Genomic DNA, 16,789 nt, shown 5'->3' on the forward strand with positions numbered 1-16,789 from the left:
GTCAAGATATATCCGACTAGTTGATATGGAGAGACATATCTATAGAGCATATCTCTCTATCTATTATTATATCTCTATATGATGACTATGGATCTATATGAATATAATGTATAGTCTATGTCTTTCTATATAGATAGTCTGCTATGTTCTCTGTCTCTCTATTCGTCTATCTGTCTCTGCTATATTCGCTCTCGTATATTCTATGTATCTGTGTTAGTCTGTCCTCTCTCTTCTCTTGTATAGTCTCGCTCTCTCTATTGTCTCTATCATCTCCTCTCTCTCTCTCTCTCTGTCTCTGTCTCTGTCTCTCTCTCTCTCTCTCTCTCTCTCTCCTCTCTCTCTCTCTCTCTCTCTCTCTCTCTCTCTCTGCTTTACTTGTCAATACAGGAAAAGTTGACTCACTTTTTTTTCTCTGAATAACTTTGCTAATGGTCCTTGACCATATTGAAATCACACACACACACACATTCAGGCTCTTTGTCCAGCGTTATGTGTGTTTGCTTTTCTTTTGTGTTCTGCGTTTAGCTGTTTCTGCAGTTTAACTTGTTATTACAGAGATATGAAACCGTGCGCTTTCCAGTGCAACCACACACACACACATACACACACACACACACACACACCCACCCACACACACACACGTGCACCCATTCTGCTCACTGTTGGTCTTTTACATCCTCCTCATTGGCTCCTCAATCAAGCAACGCCTTCAAAACACACAGACATTAAGTGCAGTCTTTGACTCCTTATCAGCACGTTTGCATTGGGTTTATCTGGTTGACATTGTTAAACTACTTTACCCAGAATGCTGCGGGAGATAGGGGCACAATGGGAGGCTGGGGGTGCCCTCTGGGTTAATGAGAGAGGGCTTTCACGTCGTAAGAGCAAACATGCCGCAAGCTGATGTGTGAGTGTGTGAAGGGTCAAGGTGTCAGAGAAAGGTGCGGCAGTTTTTTTTTCATTGTATTTCTTTCGTCTTTGAGGTGGGGGCTGGTGGATGTGAACAAAGACGTCACATCTGAAGTATGTCACCAGTCTAGAGGAATCTAGATGCTCGACATCGAGAGGTGCTCAATCTGTGTGTATGCATGTGTGTGTGTTATTATGTGCTTGTATTTGTGTGAGTGTGTGGAAATGTAGGGGGGGGGGGGGGGGAAAGCAGAGAAAGAGGTGGTACAAATTTGTGGATTGAAAAAAGACGTGGGGGGGGGGGGTTGTTGGGGGGTTTCCAATCCAGAGAAAGCCTTCCATTTAGATATAGCCTGAGCATGTCACTGAAGTGAATGAATGGCTGTCAGCTGCGGCGTGTGTGTGTGTGTGTGTGTGTGTGTGTGCGCGTGTGTGTGCGCGTGTGTGTGTGTGTGCGTGTGTGTGTGTGTGTGTGTGCTGGGGTATATTCAGGTCACTCAGAGTGGGAGTAAGGAGATCAGCACTCTTCTTTCTCACCTCATCCATTGTTCATATGAGCCTCTGCGAGCTCTCCACTGTTATCCATCTTACTATCTGTGTGTGTGTGTGTGTGTGTGTGTGTGTGTGTGTGTGTGTGTGTGTGTGTGTGTGCGTGTGCGTGCGTGTGTGTGTGTGTGTGTGTGTGTGTGTGTGTGTGTGCGTGTGTGTGTGTGTGTGTGTGTGCGTGTGCGTGAGACATTGTAGATGTCCGTATAGCCAATCTGACTCATTGGTAGTTGTGAAACGTATTCTGTGGCAACAGATGGTAGGCTTACATAAATCATGGATTCTTGGCAGCGTGGAAGTCGTGTCTATTCTCCTACATTACAACACCAACAAACCTCCACTGTTCTTTCTGTTTCCCCCCAAGTTTATGACTTGTTTCACTTTCTGGCTCGTTTCACAGAGTAAAGAAAAAACCCCCAGAGAAGTCGTCAGCTATATTTCCCACAGATAAGTGGCCATATGTAGATGTTTCATCAATCTAAGAGCTGTGAGCATCAGGATGTTGTTAAACTCTTATGTTCGATCGTAGTAAAATCTATTTTAGAGTAAGACTTTAAACTATTGGTTTTGAATCCAACATGGGTAAAAAGACCATTAACAATTGTATTATTTAATCTGAGGCAACATCAGTAAATTATTGCTGCAATAGGCCCATTTTGAAACATTCGCTGTATATGTATAAGGTGTGTTGAGCACAACATTTAGGTAAAATAGTAAAAAAATGCTCATTTATTCATTCATTTATTTATTTATTACAATTGATAAATTATTATTAATTTATATGACTTTTCAAAAAAAAATTCAGGTTTTATTTGGACGCTATTATGTGTTTTTATATTTTTACTTTGTGTCTTTAATTGAATTAATTTACATTAAAAAAAGTATGATCAGAGTGTTTTATGTGTTTGTATTTTCAGTAAATATAGAAGCTTTGTAGATAATCATTTTTTAAATTACGAAATTATTTAAACAAATGAAGTGAATGAAACAGGGCAATAAGAATACAAAATATATATTTTTAAACCAATATTACACATTTTAATCATTTTAAATATTAACAAATGTTAGAATATCAATAAAATAATATTTTATTTTGTTATTATATATTGTATATTTTCCCCCTGGTCTCCCATGATGTGCTTTAAGTTATGAAGAAAGAGAAAGAAAAAAGAAGAGGAGAAAAGGATAAAGAGGAGCAGGGAGTCTGAGGAAGAGCAGGAGATGAGAAGTGTTTTATAGCTGCTACGCTGGCTCAGGGTCATCTCGGGTCAAACTCCCTCCGTCACCTCCTAATCCACACGATTCAAACACCAAACTGCAGAAAAACCACCACAATTTCCTCTCTTAATGCCGGCAACACACACACACACACACACACACATCAGGTTGTAGCCCTCTCTACTCGGAGCAGCGGTGGTTATCGCTGATGTTAGTATTTGATATTTGGAATAGTAGAGGAGTGTTGGCCGGCTCGAGTCCGCCTGCTCCCACCGTCAGAATAGGTCAAACATCCTGTAAAGTCTTAGTGGACACAGCAACCCGAGCCGCAGACACCAGATAGCTGCTGTGTGGGAATGTGTGTGTGATATTTATGATACGATCTGGATGCAGCGTGGAATTTATATTCGTATGTGTGCCTGTGTGAGGCACTTGATTGCCGAGCTTGCCAACTCTACCCCAGCGACAGCAGGAGAAAAGATTTGTACAGTATATTTATATAAAACAACTGGTGCACACACACACACACACTCACACACAGATATCTCCAACAGCCCTGTATGTTCTTTCCTGCTGAAGCGTTGTCAGCTACACTGCGGGGGTCATTAAAATACATGTAACTGTACACCTGTCTGGATGTAGTACGTACAATAAATTAACATGAAACCTGAACAGTGTCAGTGTGTGAGGATTTATCTGCTCACGTGCTTCTATCGCTACTTTAAATGGGAACTGACGCAACATTTGTGATGTTAACAGACAGTCAGGTTGCATTTCTTTACATTACATCAGATTTTCTCAAACATATTCCACATTAAATGAATACTGCACCACGACCCCCCCCCCCCCCCCCTGCTGTAACTTTTTTACACCAACAGCAATAAGAGCACAGCTGTTAAATATCGCTGTAAACGTGCATTTCTCAAAAGATTTGTATTTAATAGACGACACTATCTGTCGTGTTGGTTTGAAACTTAGTTTTGAGAGTTTTCATTTGAAGAAATGTTACAATAAATACATATTATTATACATAAGTATAAGTATTCTCCGGGTCATTAATCTGACGATGTTTTCTCAGGACGTTGGGAAGGGGCCACTGGCTGGAGTGATCCCGTGGAGAGGGTGTGTAGTTTCAGTCCCATGTGCCCAAACACTAAATATATATAATATACAATGATAACAAAATGGCTGTATCTCAGAAACTACAAGGAGCACAAGCAAGTGTTTGGTCAAAAAAGTTAAAAAAATGTTAGATACCAAAAGTATTTCCAGATTTCAAGACTATTAGACGAATATTAAGAGGAATTAGAACAAATGTTAGCTCAGTAAATATATTCTTTGGGCACAAACGTCTTAATTAAACGTCTCCTGAAAGCAAATAAGTGTATTTCCGTCGATCTATGACTGTAAACCTCACGCACCTCACATTTCAACACCGTGTGTCCTTCACAGAAACGCAGACACACGGAGGATACGTTCCTAATATCACCGAGCGTCCCCTCTCCAAACGGCTCCCCATGCTGAGCAGCTTCCTGCATTTCCAACCCCAAAATTCAATCCAAACTCTCAATCACAATTAACCGCAGCAGCAGTCGGGGTCTATTCTTATCCAACACAAGAAAGAAAAAAACATGTATAGATCCGAATCCTTTAATTGCTGAGAAGCTGCACAAACATTACCTGATGACCTTTGTGTTTGGTGATACATGGAAGGTAATTTGCAATTTCTTTTTTTTTTGTACTTCACGCACACGGCAGATTCACAGCAATTAAGAAAACAGACAACCTCTGCAGTTATTACAAATCACAAGAGGAGCCGAGGTAATACTAATCCCGGGCCTATGGGGCTAATGTCAAGACATAGTTACCATGGTAATAAATGGCAGGAAATGAATTAACAACTTGGAGAATTGGTAAACATTGCAATTTCTGCACTTGAAGTATCTCCAGTAGCCCCTTTGCTCCTCTCCTCTCGTGTGAGACGCACAGAGAGTGTGATACACTGCAAAGACAACCTTCATACGATGTCTATTTTATGTGTTCTGTCTAAACTTCTCTGCCTGTATAGTCCCTAAAGCTGAAAGCCGCTCTGCTCGGTGTGTATGACTGACGATTCATCAACTGACAGCGATCCTGAGAGATTAAGACGCCACGCTGAGTGAGCAGAGCTGAACCAACACACCAGGAATGTACAGTTCAAAATCAATGGAACAGTTAAGCTTCCTATATATCACACGACAGAAATCAAGACAGGCGGGGTGAAATCCTGGTGATATTTTGGGCTTTTGTTATCCGCATTGACTCAGCAAAGTGTGTGTGTGTGTGTGTGTGTGTGTGTGTTTGCATGAGAAAGGGAGTCAGAGAAAGAGGTGGAGGATTATGCGCCGTGTGTGTGTGTGTGTGTGTGTGTGTGTGTCGTCCCGTCCTATGGCGACAATTAATCAATTAATTGTAGAATCAATCATTTAATTAATTCACTTTATTTCAAACACTGCAACGTGACCGGATGGGAAGGTTTATAAATAGCAGGCGGGGCATTTTAACGTGTCATGTCACATATTTTAAGCTTTCCACGTGTCATTTAACGCCGTTCTCATTCGCAGCACGGTTGCCGTTTTAAACACGTGAATGTAAACCGCTTGGTTATATTGAAGCAGCAGAAACACACTTGTTTAGGTTCAGGAAGAGGGGACATCTATTCCATAAGTTATTTACGTTTGGTAAGTAGTCAACGTAAATATGGAAAGTTGACTTTTGGTTCCATACGGGACACAAACACTAACTAAAGGTCATGTGTTTGTTTGACCCATGCATTCAATCCTTCTTCCTGTCGCTGAGCGTCTAGCGACCGCTTGAGACGACACGAGAAGAGCAAAACAAAAGAAAAAAGAATGACTTGGAAATTGCCATTTTGTGAGAGCACTGTGGTCCACGCAAGACTAAAATAAAGGGTCAAATAAGGGAGAGGTAAAAGACATGTGTGTGTGTGTGTGTGTGTGTGTGTGTGTGTGTGTGTGTGTGTGTGTGTGTGTGTGTGTGTGTCCTGTCCACAGACAAATTACTCTCCCCTCTAGAGAGAGTTTCAGAACCCCCCAATAAATTACAAGGCAACAGAAGAAAGAAGTTTAATACCAACTTTGGCAAATTTGTGATTTCTGTCTGTATATTTTATCTATCTATCTCTATATATGTGTGTGTGTGTGTGTGTGTGTGTGTGTGTGTGTGTGTGTGTGTTTGTGAGCATGTACATGGTAGTACAGCCTCCTGTGTGCTATTCATGTCACGTTTCTGTTGGCTTAAAGAAAACGTTTCATCTATAATCGTCCCTTCATCTTCCACGGTGGTGTGTGTTTCAGTGTGTGTGTGTGTGTGTGTGTGTTTTTGCATAATGTCTCTTTGGGTTCTCTAAGTTTGTGTGTCTGTTCAAGTACACTTGCATGTGTGTTGCATGCACACACACGTCAGTGGTCTTAGTCATGGGCTTCGTCTCAGTGTGTGTGTGTGTGTGTGTGTGTGTGTGTGTGTGTGTGTGTGTGTGTGTGTGTGTGTATGTGTGTGAGTGTGTGACTCAACGTTTGCGTGCTGATGGCTCTTCACTCTTTCATCTCATCAAGCGTTCATCACTCTGTCCTTCATCAATCACACCATCCAGCAGATCACTCATCAACAGAGGGTCCTGCTTTTAAATGATAAGATCTCTCAGTCCACAGACTCTCTCTGTCTGCAACACACACCCATACACACGCACACACACATGTGCACACACACACGTACACACACGCGCACACACACACACACACACACACACACAAACATGTAAATGGCGTGGAATGTGATCATAGTGAGTTTTGAAGGTATTCTTGCTAACACAGTTTGAGGCCTCCTAAACATTATTCTCCCTCCTCATAACACACACACACACACACACACATTTACAAACCCTCCAGCTCACTGTTGGTCGCCAGTGCACACACACTCATACACACACAGTTTCCATGGTGACGGATAGGCAGCCATGCAGAATGAGTGCATAGTCCCTTGGGACATCTCCTTTGTCCATCTTTCCATCGCTCTCCTTTAGTGATGACAAGATGTCTCCTCTCTGTCTCTCTTTCCCTTCGGCCTCTGTTCATTATGCATAATGCATATGTTTCAATTCATAAGCTAAATTTCATCTGGCCCATCAAGTGTGTTGCAGCACAGGCAGTCTTTGTTCCCAAACTCTTTCCTCCAGATTTGCCCACTGTATTGCTCCAAAGTCTGTTTCAACAAATGCAACTGAGACTTTAATCCCATCTGAGCCGGCTCGTCCTGTAACCTCCACGGTGTTGCAATAAGTGCAGCTGGAAGCGGTTTGAGTGGCAGCTCCTCGTTATGACAGAGTAAGTGAGGTATGGATGGAAGCAGGGAGGCAGCGCACAGATTGGCTGTTCTGTCAGAGATTGTGAAAAGAGGCCACGTGACACTGCGGTTGTGTTTAATGCTGAACATGATCCCTTCATTTCCTATGTGTCACCGCCAGTCGGCATGTCGGGGCTTTGCTGGGCAGAAGGAGCGTCCAAACTGGACATCGAGCACAATCCTCGGCCTCCTCTTTTGGAAGCGAATGGTAGAAAAGCATGGATGTAGTGTCTCTGACATCCAGTACACAGACATGGACTGCTGTTCAAGAGGCAGCATGGTGTTAACCCTAAACCAGACGCCATTTTGGAGTCTCTTACGATGTGAGAAGAACCCAGTGGTGCCTTTCTTTGCTTTTTCAAAGTTCCAATGTATCGAACAACTTCTGGTTAGCGGTGACCAGTACGTGTGGCTCGTCCCGTCCACGACTGTACTTTTGTAGAATGAATGTTGAGCTGATATCGTGTGTCTTGCGCGTGCCGCGACTACGCACAGGTCGCACATTATGTCTGACTTCCATTAACTTACTGATTTGCCACAACGGGAATAAACACTATAGATTAGTGCGACGCATGCCCCGAGTGACGCAAGAGGTCAGGAAACGCTCGCTCATTTTCATTCTCTTCTTTTTTGAGCACCTGCGTTTTAAATATTGTACTTGTGGGAGGGGCGGGGCTGGCTAGATGTTAAACATTTGATCATGCGCCAAATTCACACTGCGGCTTGTGGTCGAGCTGCCATGCAACGTGTGTTCAGCGAGCTGCGACTGTTTGATTCTGCGGGAAAGAGTGCGACCAGAGAGAACCTGCAGCCAATCAGTAAACAGATTCCTGTGACGCCTGTGAAATGTTGTAAAGACTTTCATCCCACTTGAAACACATGAACACCCCTCAGATGTGAGCCGCACTTTGCTTCACTTAGGGAAAGTAACATTTTCCTGCAGTGATTAATTACATGTTGAAAACTACAAATGTAACTACTTAAAAACGGCTTGGGTTTTGCCATTTTCAGGGTCTGCATATGTATTTTTCTGGACCTGTTCTTTGCTAAAAAACTGAATGCATTTAGTATTGTTCTTTATTTCGACTCAACTAAGCTGATCTGTAACCCTGCCAGACTGACAAATAGCCTCAGAAACACAGACGGTACGTTAACATTGCAAATCTTACTCATCACTGCAAAACAGTTATTTCCGTGCTGAGGCAAAAGGAGCAACATTGTTATACAGAATGTGCAAATGAATCAGTGTTGCTTTGAGGATGAATTAGTCTCTGCTTCTTTTATTCTGAGACATTTGGCACCACATGCTTCTTACACATTTGAGTTATCTGAGCCTGATTCAAACCATGGTGATTTTATAACTCAGATCCGTACGACACAGCTCACATGTACCATAATGTTCTGTATCCACTGGATAATAAATGATGTAGAAGTGGTTTAAAATCAAAGATTAGAGACATGTGTTCTTCACTGCAAACTTTAATCATGACAAACTGATTACAATGCAATAAGTCATTAAATATGTTCATCATGTAAACATCAGATAACCATAAAACCATCTGTTAATATTACTCATTTGATCATTCATTCAATAAATCAGTGTATTAATGACATGGTGATTGATCTCCTTACTTTAATGTAATCAGTATATACGTACTTTTTGAATTCCTATTCAATTTCCCCCTATAATTCATATGTATTTAAGTGTATACATTTCAAATATGGACAAAGTTATTGGTAAATTATATGTTTAATTGTGTGCAATACCACACTGTGAACATCCAGTCCAAATCTGGTGACATTCTGATCTTTATTCCCAGAGATACATGTGATAAGAACCAACGCTGTTTTTCTGGATGATCCAGATGGTTCTTTGAGCTAAATGCTAACGTTAGCATGCTAACACGCTGAAGCTGGTTTCTAAACATCTCGCCAAAAGACTGCAGTTGAAAATTAGCCAGCTGGCTTACTAAAATGTTCATTGATGTGCGTTGTCCATATAAATAAAAATATGAAATGCTTAGGTCTAAAGTTTACCGTGTTTAGCATCTTAGGTTTATGTGTTAGCATGCTAACATTTGCTAATAGGTACTGAACACGAAGTACAGCTGAGGCTGATTGGATTAGTTCTGCAGGTATTTCGTCATAAACCAAAGTATTGGACTTAATGGTGCTTAATGGAAAAGAAGGAATCACCAATTCATCCTGAGGGGAACATGTGTGTGTAGCAAATTGGCGATCCATCCTCTGTTTGTTGAGATATTTAAGTCTGGATCGATGTGCTGGACCGACAGACTGCCTAAAAACCTTTTTCTCTAAAATGGTTTCTCAAAAAGAATATGACCGGCATCACATGATGTAATTTCCCTGCAATAAAAACTCTGTATGTTTCCCTCCTTAATCTTCATAGTGTCTGAGTCAAGATTTGATTTATTGAAGGTCAGCCGTGTTCATTCAATGTCTTTTTTTGGAAAATACCATGTTGTATTTGATTGTACGCTTCTATATGAGTAACACTGTCAACGCTCATATCTGCAGTGAAATTGACAAATTATTCACTTAACATGCTTTCAACTCAGTTCCTAACGTGAGTTCGTCAAGCAGCAACTTTAATACTTGCATAAATCTTTACTTATTCTCCTAAAAAAACAAAATGTCAGCCACCAACTAGCTGTTTCCATCAATCATCCGTTGCTCAATCACCCAACAAAATGCAAAAAAAAACACGAAAATGTTGTAACACTCGTTCAAGATTGTCCTGATAAGATCGGAATAAGAATGAGGACACGGGGAGGTCGGGTGTAGTGAAACGGAAAGCTTGTGCAATGTTGGCTGTAACGCTGCAGAATTACATCACTTAATGATGTGGAGGGTGAAAGGCAAGAGGGGAGTAGGTGAGACGCTGATCACCTACCCAAAGAGATATGACTTACATTCACATGAGTGTATTGGAGAAGTAGAAGCGTGTGTTAAACTCCCTCGTCGGAGAATTTCCTCATCTGACCCAAAAGCTGTCGGCCATTGTGCAAACAAGACCATTTCTCTTTCACTCTTTTAGTCATTAGTTGTGGACAACTTACGATTCAGCCTGAACTATTGCTCTTGATCTTATTAGTTGCACACACAATCTCCGAGGCTGTGTGGTCACCAGCAGGAGGGTTTTAACAGGCTCCCCTACAGGGAGATGTTGAAAATCTGATTACAGACGGAAGATGTTGGAGGTAATCAGGGGAAATGTGAAGAAAACATCATCTGGTTTCAGCCCACGCTGCCCTACCACCCAGTGACTGTTCACCCACACCACAGGATCACTAATAAATAAGACTACGACGACTCCGCAGTTCACTTTTATTGTGCGTGTGTGTGTGTGTGTGTGTGAGACCCCCTCCCGTCCTTTGGCTCGTGGAACATTTTGCTCTTCTGTTTTTACAAGCCGGGCGTTAAGCTGTCAATCAAATGCCAAGAAATTACCCCTGATCCTTTCCCCCCTGTCACACACACACACACACACACACACACACACACACACACACACACTCACACACACACACACACACACACACACATGAACAGATACACACACATTGATTCTGTAGAAACCACAGTCGCAGTAGCGGTAGCCGCTCCTCTGCCAAAGCTCTTAAACATGCTGAAACCAACCTCTCCGCTCTTTAAGGCCTCTCTTGTACATGAGCCTTCTCTTTTTACATCTCTCCCTCTCTCATCCGTCCTCCCTTCCACCCATCATTCATCTCTCTCTCTACGTCTCTCCCTAAATATCCTTTCTGCTCAGATACAGACCAGCAACTGCTGACTAGATGGGCCGTGATACAGCCAGCCTCATCTGGCCGCACCACTTTAGATGGCTTGTTGGGAGATATGCTTGTAAATGTAAAATACGGCTTGACATGCTGCACGGCTCTCTATTACTGCAGTCAAAAGAGAGGATGCAAAGGTTGTGTGTGCATTCAAGTGTGTGTGTGTGTGTGTGTGTGTGTGTGTGTGTGTGTTTTATAACAGGTAAGGCAATATATCAAGTTGAAATTGTCTTTATTCAATATTGAATATTGCAGGAAGCATGAAGGTTACAGCAGAATCACCTCCACAAAGCACCTGTTTGGCTGTAAATTAGAACTTGTGAGCTGTGTCGTGTCACAGATTAAAGGTTTGGTTGTGTTGAGCGTCTGGAGCCCGCGATGACCGACAGTGAGCAATGTTTCAGGACAAAGAATGAATCTTGGGAAACAAGGAAGGGAGACACAAACACAGGAGACCGCTGATCCGTGTGAAACGCCAACGTTGACTTATTTTAATCCTAAACTCTGATCTTTTGCTAAACCTAACCAAGTAGTTGTGTTTAAATGCACAACCTTAGTCACATGTTTAAAGCTGTGACTGTAAAGGGGAATCAGGTGGTTAGTGTTGACTCAAGGTACGGATGTGTCCCGATTAAAGTACACAGAAACAGAAAGTTGTGTTGATTTATTTAGGCTGCGGTCTGTAACAAATATACAAACACAGAACATTACATTAATACAACAAACAATCACAATACAATTAACTTTACACAATTAAGTAAATACTCACATGCAGATAAGGACTTTAATTATGAATCAAAATGTATCTACAACCAATTTACTGCCCTCACACACTGCATATAAAAGGCTTATGAGCTAGAAACATTTCCTGCAGAGACACATGTGCAAAGTTACCAAATAATCACACGACTATCGGGTTTGCAATTATAAATATTAACACAGTCGCCTTTAAAGCATTTACGCACAGCGGTAAACAAAGGTAGTATAGGTGAATCAGAATGACGCAAACACAACTTATAATGCAGCAGCCCGACTGGTCTTTAACCCAACTTACTCCCACAATGCACCGCTCCTTCACTGGCTACCAGTGTTGGCCCGAATCTGCTTCAAGACTCTGGTGCTGGCCAACAGTGCTGTGAATGGATCAGCCCCTTCCTACATCCAGGCCATGGTCAAAACCATACACCCCAGCGCGTTCACTTCGCTCTGCATCGGCCAATCGGCTCGCTGCTCCCTCACTGCGAGTGGGACCCAGATTCCCCTCAAACAAAACCCGCCTGTTTGCTATCCTGGCTCCAAAATGGTGGAACGACCTCCCGGTTGATGTGAGGTCAGCAGAAAGTCTCCACACGTTCCATCGCAGACTGAAAACTCACCTGTTTCGACTGCACCTCGGGGAATGAGGAAAATGTGCATGTTGCGCTTACATTGGTTTGGCTTATTTGTAGCTAATGGTTGAATTCGTATTCTATTGTTTCTGTTCGTTGCACTTGGTTTGGCTTATTTGAAGCTGTTGTTCTGCACTTAAAGGATTGTACCTGTTTGAAGCTGATGTCCCTACAAGATCGTTGCTGTTCGGAGTTGTATCCTCGTGCTTTTTGTCGCTGATACTCTGTCATCGACAAACTATTCTGCCATATGAACACATATTGAGAAGGCAATTGTATTGAATAAAGTCAGCTCACAGTCTTTCCTTTATCGACGATTTTCCATCTATTGGGTCAAAGTGCAAAATTCTTCTTTTTATAAATATTGTACATTACCTTATATATTCATCAGCAGCTTCAGAACAATAGTCTTGGCCTTCAAAAACTCTGTCAATCCCCTGGTACATCTATACATCCGTGTGCAGGAGGGAGAGTACACCTGGGGAGAACCTTTGACAAATAAAAGGTGGGAGACAAAGGGGAGAACTAAAAGGAGGGAGAGCATCACAGGGGCCATGATCGAGAGAAAAACATCAATACTGTGTGCATTTAGAGGAAGAGAGGGAGAAAGAGAGAGAGAAAGACGGAGCCATGGGAGAGAGGCAGGGAGCTCCGCTGAGAGAGAGAGAAGGAGGCTTGAGAATCAAGAGGGGAAGTCTAAATGAGATTACCTGAAAGAAGTCGAAGACAATGAGAGAAGCATTCAGAGGAACAGACAAAGGGACGAGTGGAAAGCTTTCTATAAAGTGCAGGAGGAGAAAAAAAAATCCAGCCTTGTCAGTGCTGTGATTTCAGCTCAAACTGATCTTACATATTAACACTTAGAGTCTCCATTAATGTGTGAACATACATTTATGAACTGGCATCTTTGCTGCATATGTATGTTACAAGGTTACGGTTGAAAACAAAGAAAAGACAAAGAAATTTGTCCCTGTAACTATAAATGTATGGTTGACAGTGTAGTGACAAAAGGAATCAATGTTAAAGGATAGAGCTCATCTTATTCCATGTTTTTCTTATTGTCAACAAATCATCAATGCTTCAATGGCTTGCGGCCAGCTGATACCATGAACATCACTTGCAACTCGCTATCTGCCCCGTCTCAAGGTCTGATCCACCAAACATATCCCACTGATGATATCGCAGCACAAACACGGCCATTAAGTTTTGCATCTTAGTGTAATTTGCCCGTTTTTGTTTGCGTCTGATGTGGCAAAAAGGTTGCCTCAGCATCAAGAACACATTAGGCAGAATAATATCAGAGAGAAAACGAGAAATTAAATTTGTGTCACCAGCTGTTCCCGGCCTTACCCTTGTGTCAAGAAGCGTTGACACAAGGGCACGGCAGCCGTGTCACGCATTCAAGTCTTCAAGTGCGGCTCCTGAATTGAGACACAGCTGTTGTTCGGTCCTGCGTATTTGGTTGATGCAACTTTGGTTGGGAGGTTGTTCAAAAAGAAAGCACTGGAACCTTGTGTATTGAGATACACGTAAAAGAAATGTGTTAACGTGCTTTAAAGATGTTTGGAAAACACTTCTTTCACCCGAGACCTGTAAACCACAAGGTAAAATAAGCATAAACTAAACTCTTGTTAAGATGATAGGTACGGCAGAAATCCCCCAGATATAATAATTGTTGTCATGAGCCATCAGTTCGTCAAACATCTGCACATTCATCCACCTAAAATTGGGTCTCTGAGTGTAAATCTGTGTGTGTGTATGTGTGTGTGGAGGGTTTTGGCGGGGTCATGTCAACAGACAGTCAGTGATATAATTGCACCTCATTAGTCGTACAGATTGACGCCTTCCACTCCCTCTCCATTTTCCTCGCTCCGGATGACCCCATAGGACGGCTGCCACTCAGAAGAAAGTCATTAACCAATCACAGCGTGGCGTTTGTCACTAAGGGAAGAATAATGATAATCGTAATCCTTAGAATCACCCGGATAACTCATTTATTTCATTTAAAAGCCAAATTACAGTGCTCGAATGCAGCGGAGGCCACAGTGGCACTCAGAGCCGAGCGTCAGAGAGGGATGAGCGACGTGTCGCGTCTTCATTAGCAGTGCGAGAGGGAACCAAAGACTCTGCACGCAATTAATGCAACATCACAGCGCTAGCGTTTATCACTCGCCCTCATTCACACACACACACACACACACGTATATGAGTGGCATAGACACAACAGCACACTGCTCATTACTCCTGTGCAGGCCTGGTCTCCATGGTCTAGGTGATGTGATGGGGGCCGTGGCAGCAGCACCGAGCTTCACCTGCTATAAGGGATCAGGATGAGGGAAACCTCTGATTCACCGCCTTTTATCTCGGGCACATACAGACACACAGAACACACTCTCTCTCTCTCTCTCTCTCTCTCTGTCTGTCTCTCCTCACACCCACACACACACACACATGCAGCGCAGTCATATCTTGATTAGGCGGCTTAGGTGGTCCCGGGGAAAATACACTCATCCCCGTCTGTCTCCCTGCCTTCCCTTCTCTGGCATGTTGTTATCTCCAGGGTCCAAATGTTTGGAGATATCTTCACACACACCTGATGGCAAACGGCCTCAGTTGTCTCCCCGGCCTGTCCTTCTTCTAACAGGCTGCTGCCTTGACCGGAGCCGCAGCCTGTTTACAAAGGGTCAGCCCCAACACAGCTATTTAGCCCTGTTTGTCAAAGAAGCAGAAACAGAAAGCGCCGGCAAGCTTTTACACTTCTAAAATTGGATTCCTGACCAACTGAGGAAATCCATTTGCATTTTGTTCAAATGACAATGTTTTACTGAATAATGGCTCCAGACAGAATATGAAATGAACTTCTGTATTTTGACTGTACTCATGCTGTACTTGTATTTATATTTTGTCGGCTCATGTTGTTTAAATATATTGTGCATGCTTTTTACCACATTGTAGTATGTTCTTAACTATTGTACATATTATATTATTTGTATTATTCTAAGATGCGTAACAACATAAGACAAAGAGACTATATTTCAATTTGATTTTAGTTTTTATTGTCCCTTTTCAAAACATTTTTTTATTTAATAAAATGTAAATATTCATCTTATTTTATCCATATGCTGTATGACCAGCAGATGTGCTTGTAAAACTAAGGTAAAAAGTGGATATGACATATAATTCTAATAATTATAGGTCAAATGTATCTGATGGATATCCGGGAACAGAGTGTTTTATATGTTAAGCTCGGATTTAAAATGCACACATGAATCTATAACTGTAACGTCCCGCCATGTGTGTTAATGTATTTATGTTATATGTTTCATGTGTAGTTTATAGTCCAGGTTTAGTCTTGTCTCATTGTTCTCTTGTGTTACAGTCACTCATGTCTAGTCTCGTCATGCACTTCCTGTTTTATTTTGTAATTACCTGTTCCTCTCGTTTCAGAGCACTTCCTGTTTGTGAGTTTTTCCCGCCTGTTTGATTGTTGCCACCTGTTCCCCATTACCTCGTGTGTGTGTGTGTGTGTGTGTGTGTGTGTGTGTGTGTGTGTGTGTGTGTGTGTGTGTGTGTGTGTGTGTGTATAAGTCTCCCTTTGTCCTGTGCCAGTTCTCTTGTGTTTCTGCCACCAAGAGAGCCAGCGTTTTTGGAAATAAGTAGCTTTTGTTCTACGTGTTTTCTTCATATGAGTGATGTTGTTGTTGTAATTGCAGTCTTCATTAAAGACCTTTTTACTTTTGAAACATTATCTTGAGTTGTTGCATTTGAGTGTACCCTTTTGTGTCACGTTCCTAACAATAACTGTATCTGACAGGAAATATACGTTCCATAATGAACCCAAGCCATTAATTTAAAGTCACAATATGCAGCTGTTTAAAACACTCTCAAACCGCTCAAACATATCTGTGCGAAGATAAGTGAGCTGAAGACTGCTTACTCATGATGAAATCAACATATAGTCTATAAAGTACGAAGCAGTCGTCACAGAAAGTGTATCTGGGTAAAGAGGATGAGTGTTTTTACTTGCGACGCCTCTTTAGAGCAGCTAATAAGCTGTGAAATGACAGGTGCAGCAGTTTTCAGAGCGGTTGGCCCACCAATAAAGACAAAACCTCATAAAACTGTCAGAGCAGGATCTTCTCTTCTTTCCCTCCTTTATACTCATCAGAGACGGCAACAGAAACGAAGCGGCTTACAGGACAAGAGGAGTTTCTCGTCAGTTGTGCACATAGAAACTTAGGTTGTAATCTACACTGTATGCAAAACACAACTGACATTTGTGTTAATGAGTTTGTCAAGGGAGTACTCTCCTCACATGTTGACTTATAAAGATCAGTCAATAGAAACGTCTGATTTATGATGTCCCACCAGCGACAGGATGATTAGTTCAGTCATACTCGTCTTCACCAGTGTCCTGTCAAACTTCAGCACAAATTAGACCACCATTCTCCATGATGATGGTCTTCTTATTTACATGGAGCTAGCAAAGAAAGTTGCAGTTTACTCATA

The sequence above is a fragment of the Cottoperca gobio genome, chromosome 19 (genome assembly GCF_900634415.1).
Source record: "Cottoperca gobio chromosome 19, fCotGob3.1, whole genome shotgun sequence".
Lineage (NCBI taxonomy): Eukaryota > Metazoa > Chordata > Actinopteri > Perciformes > Bovichtidae > Cottoperca > Cottoperca gobio.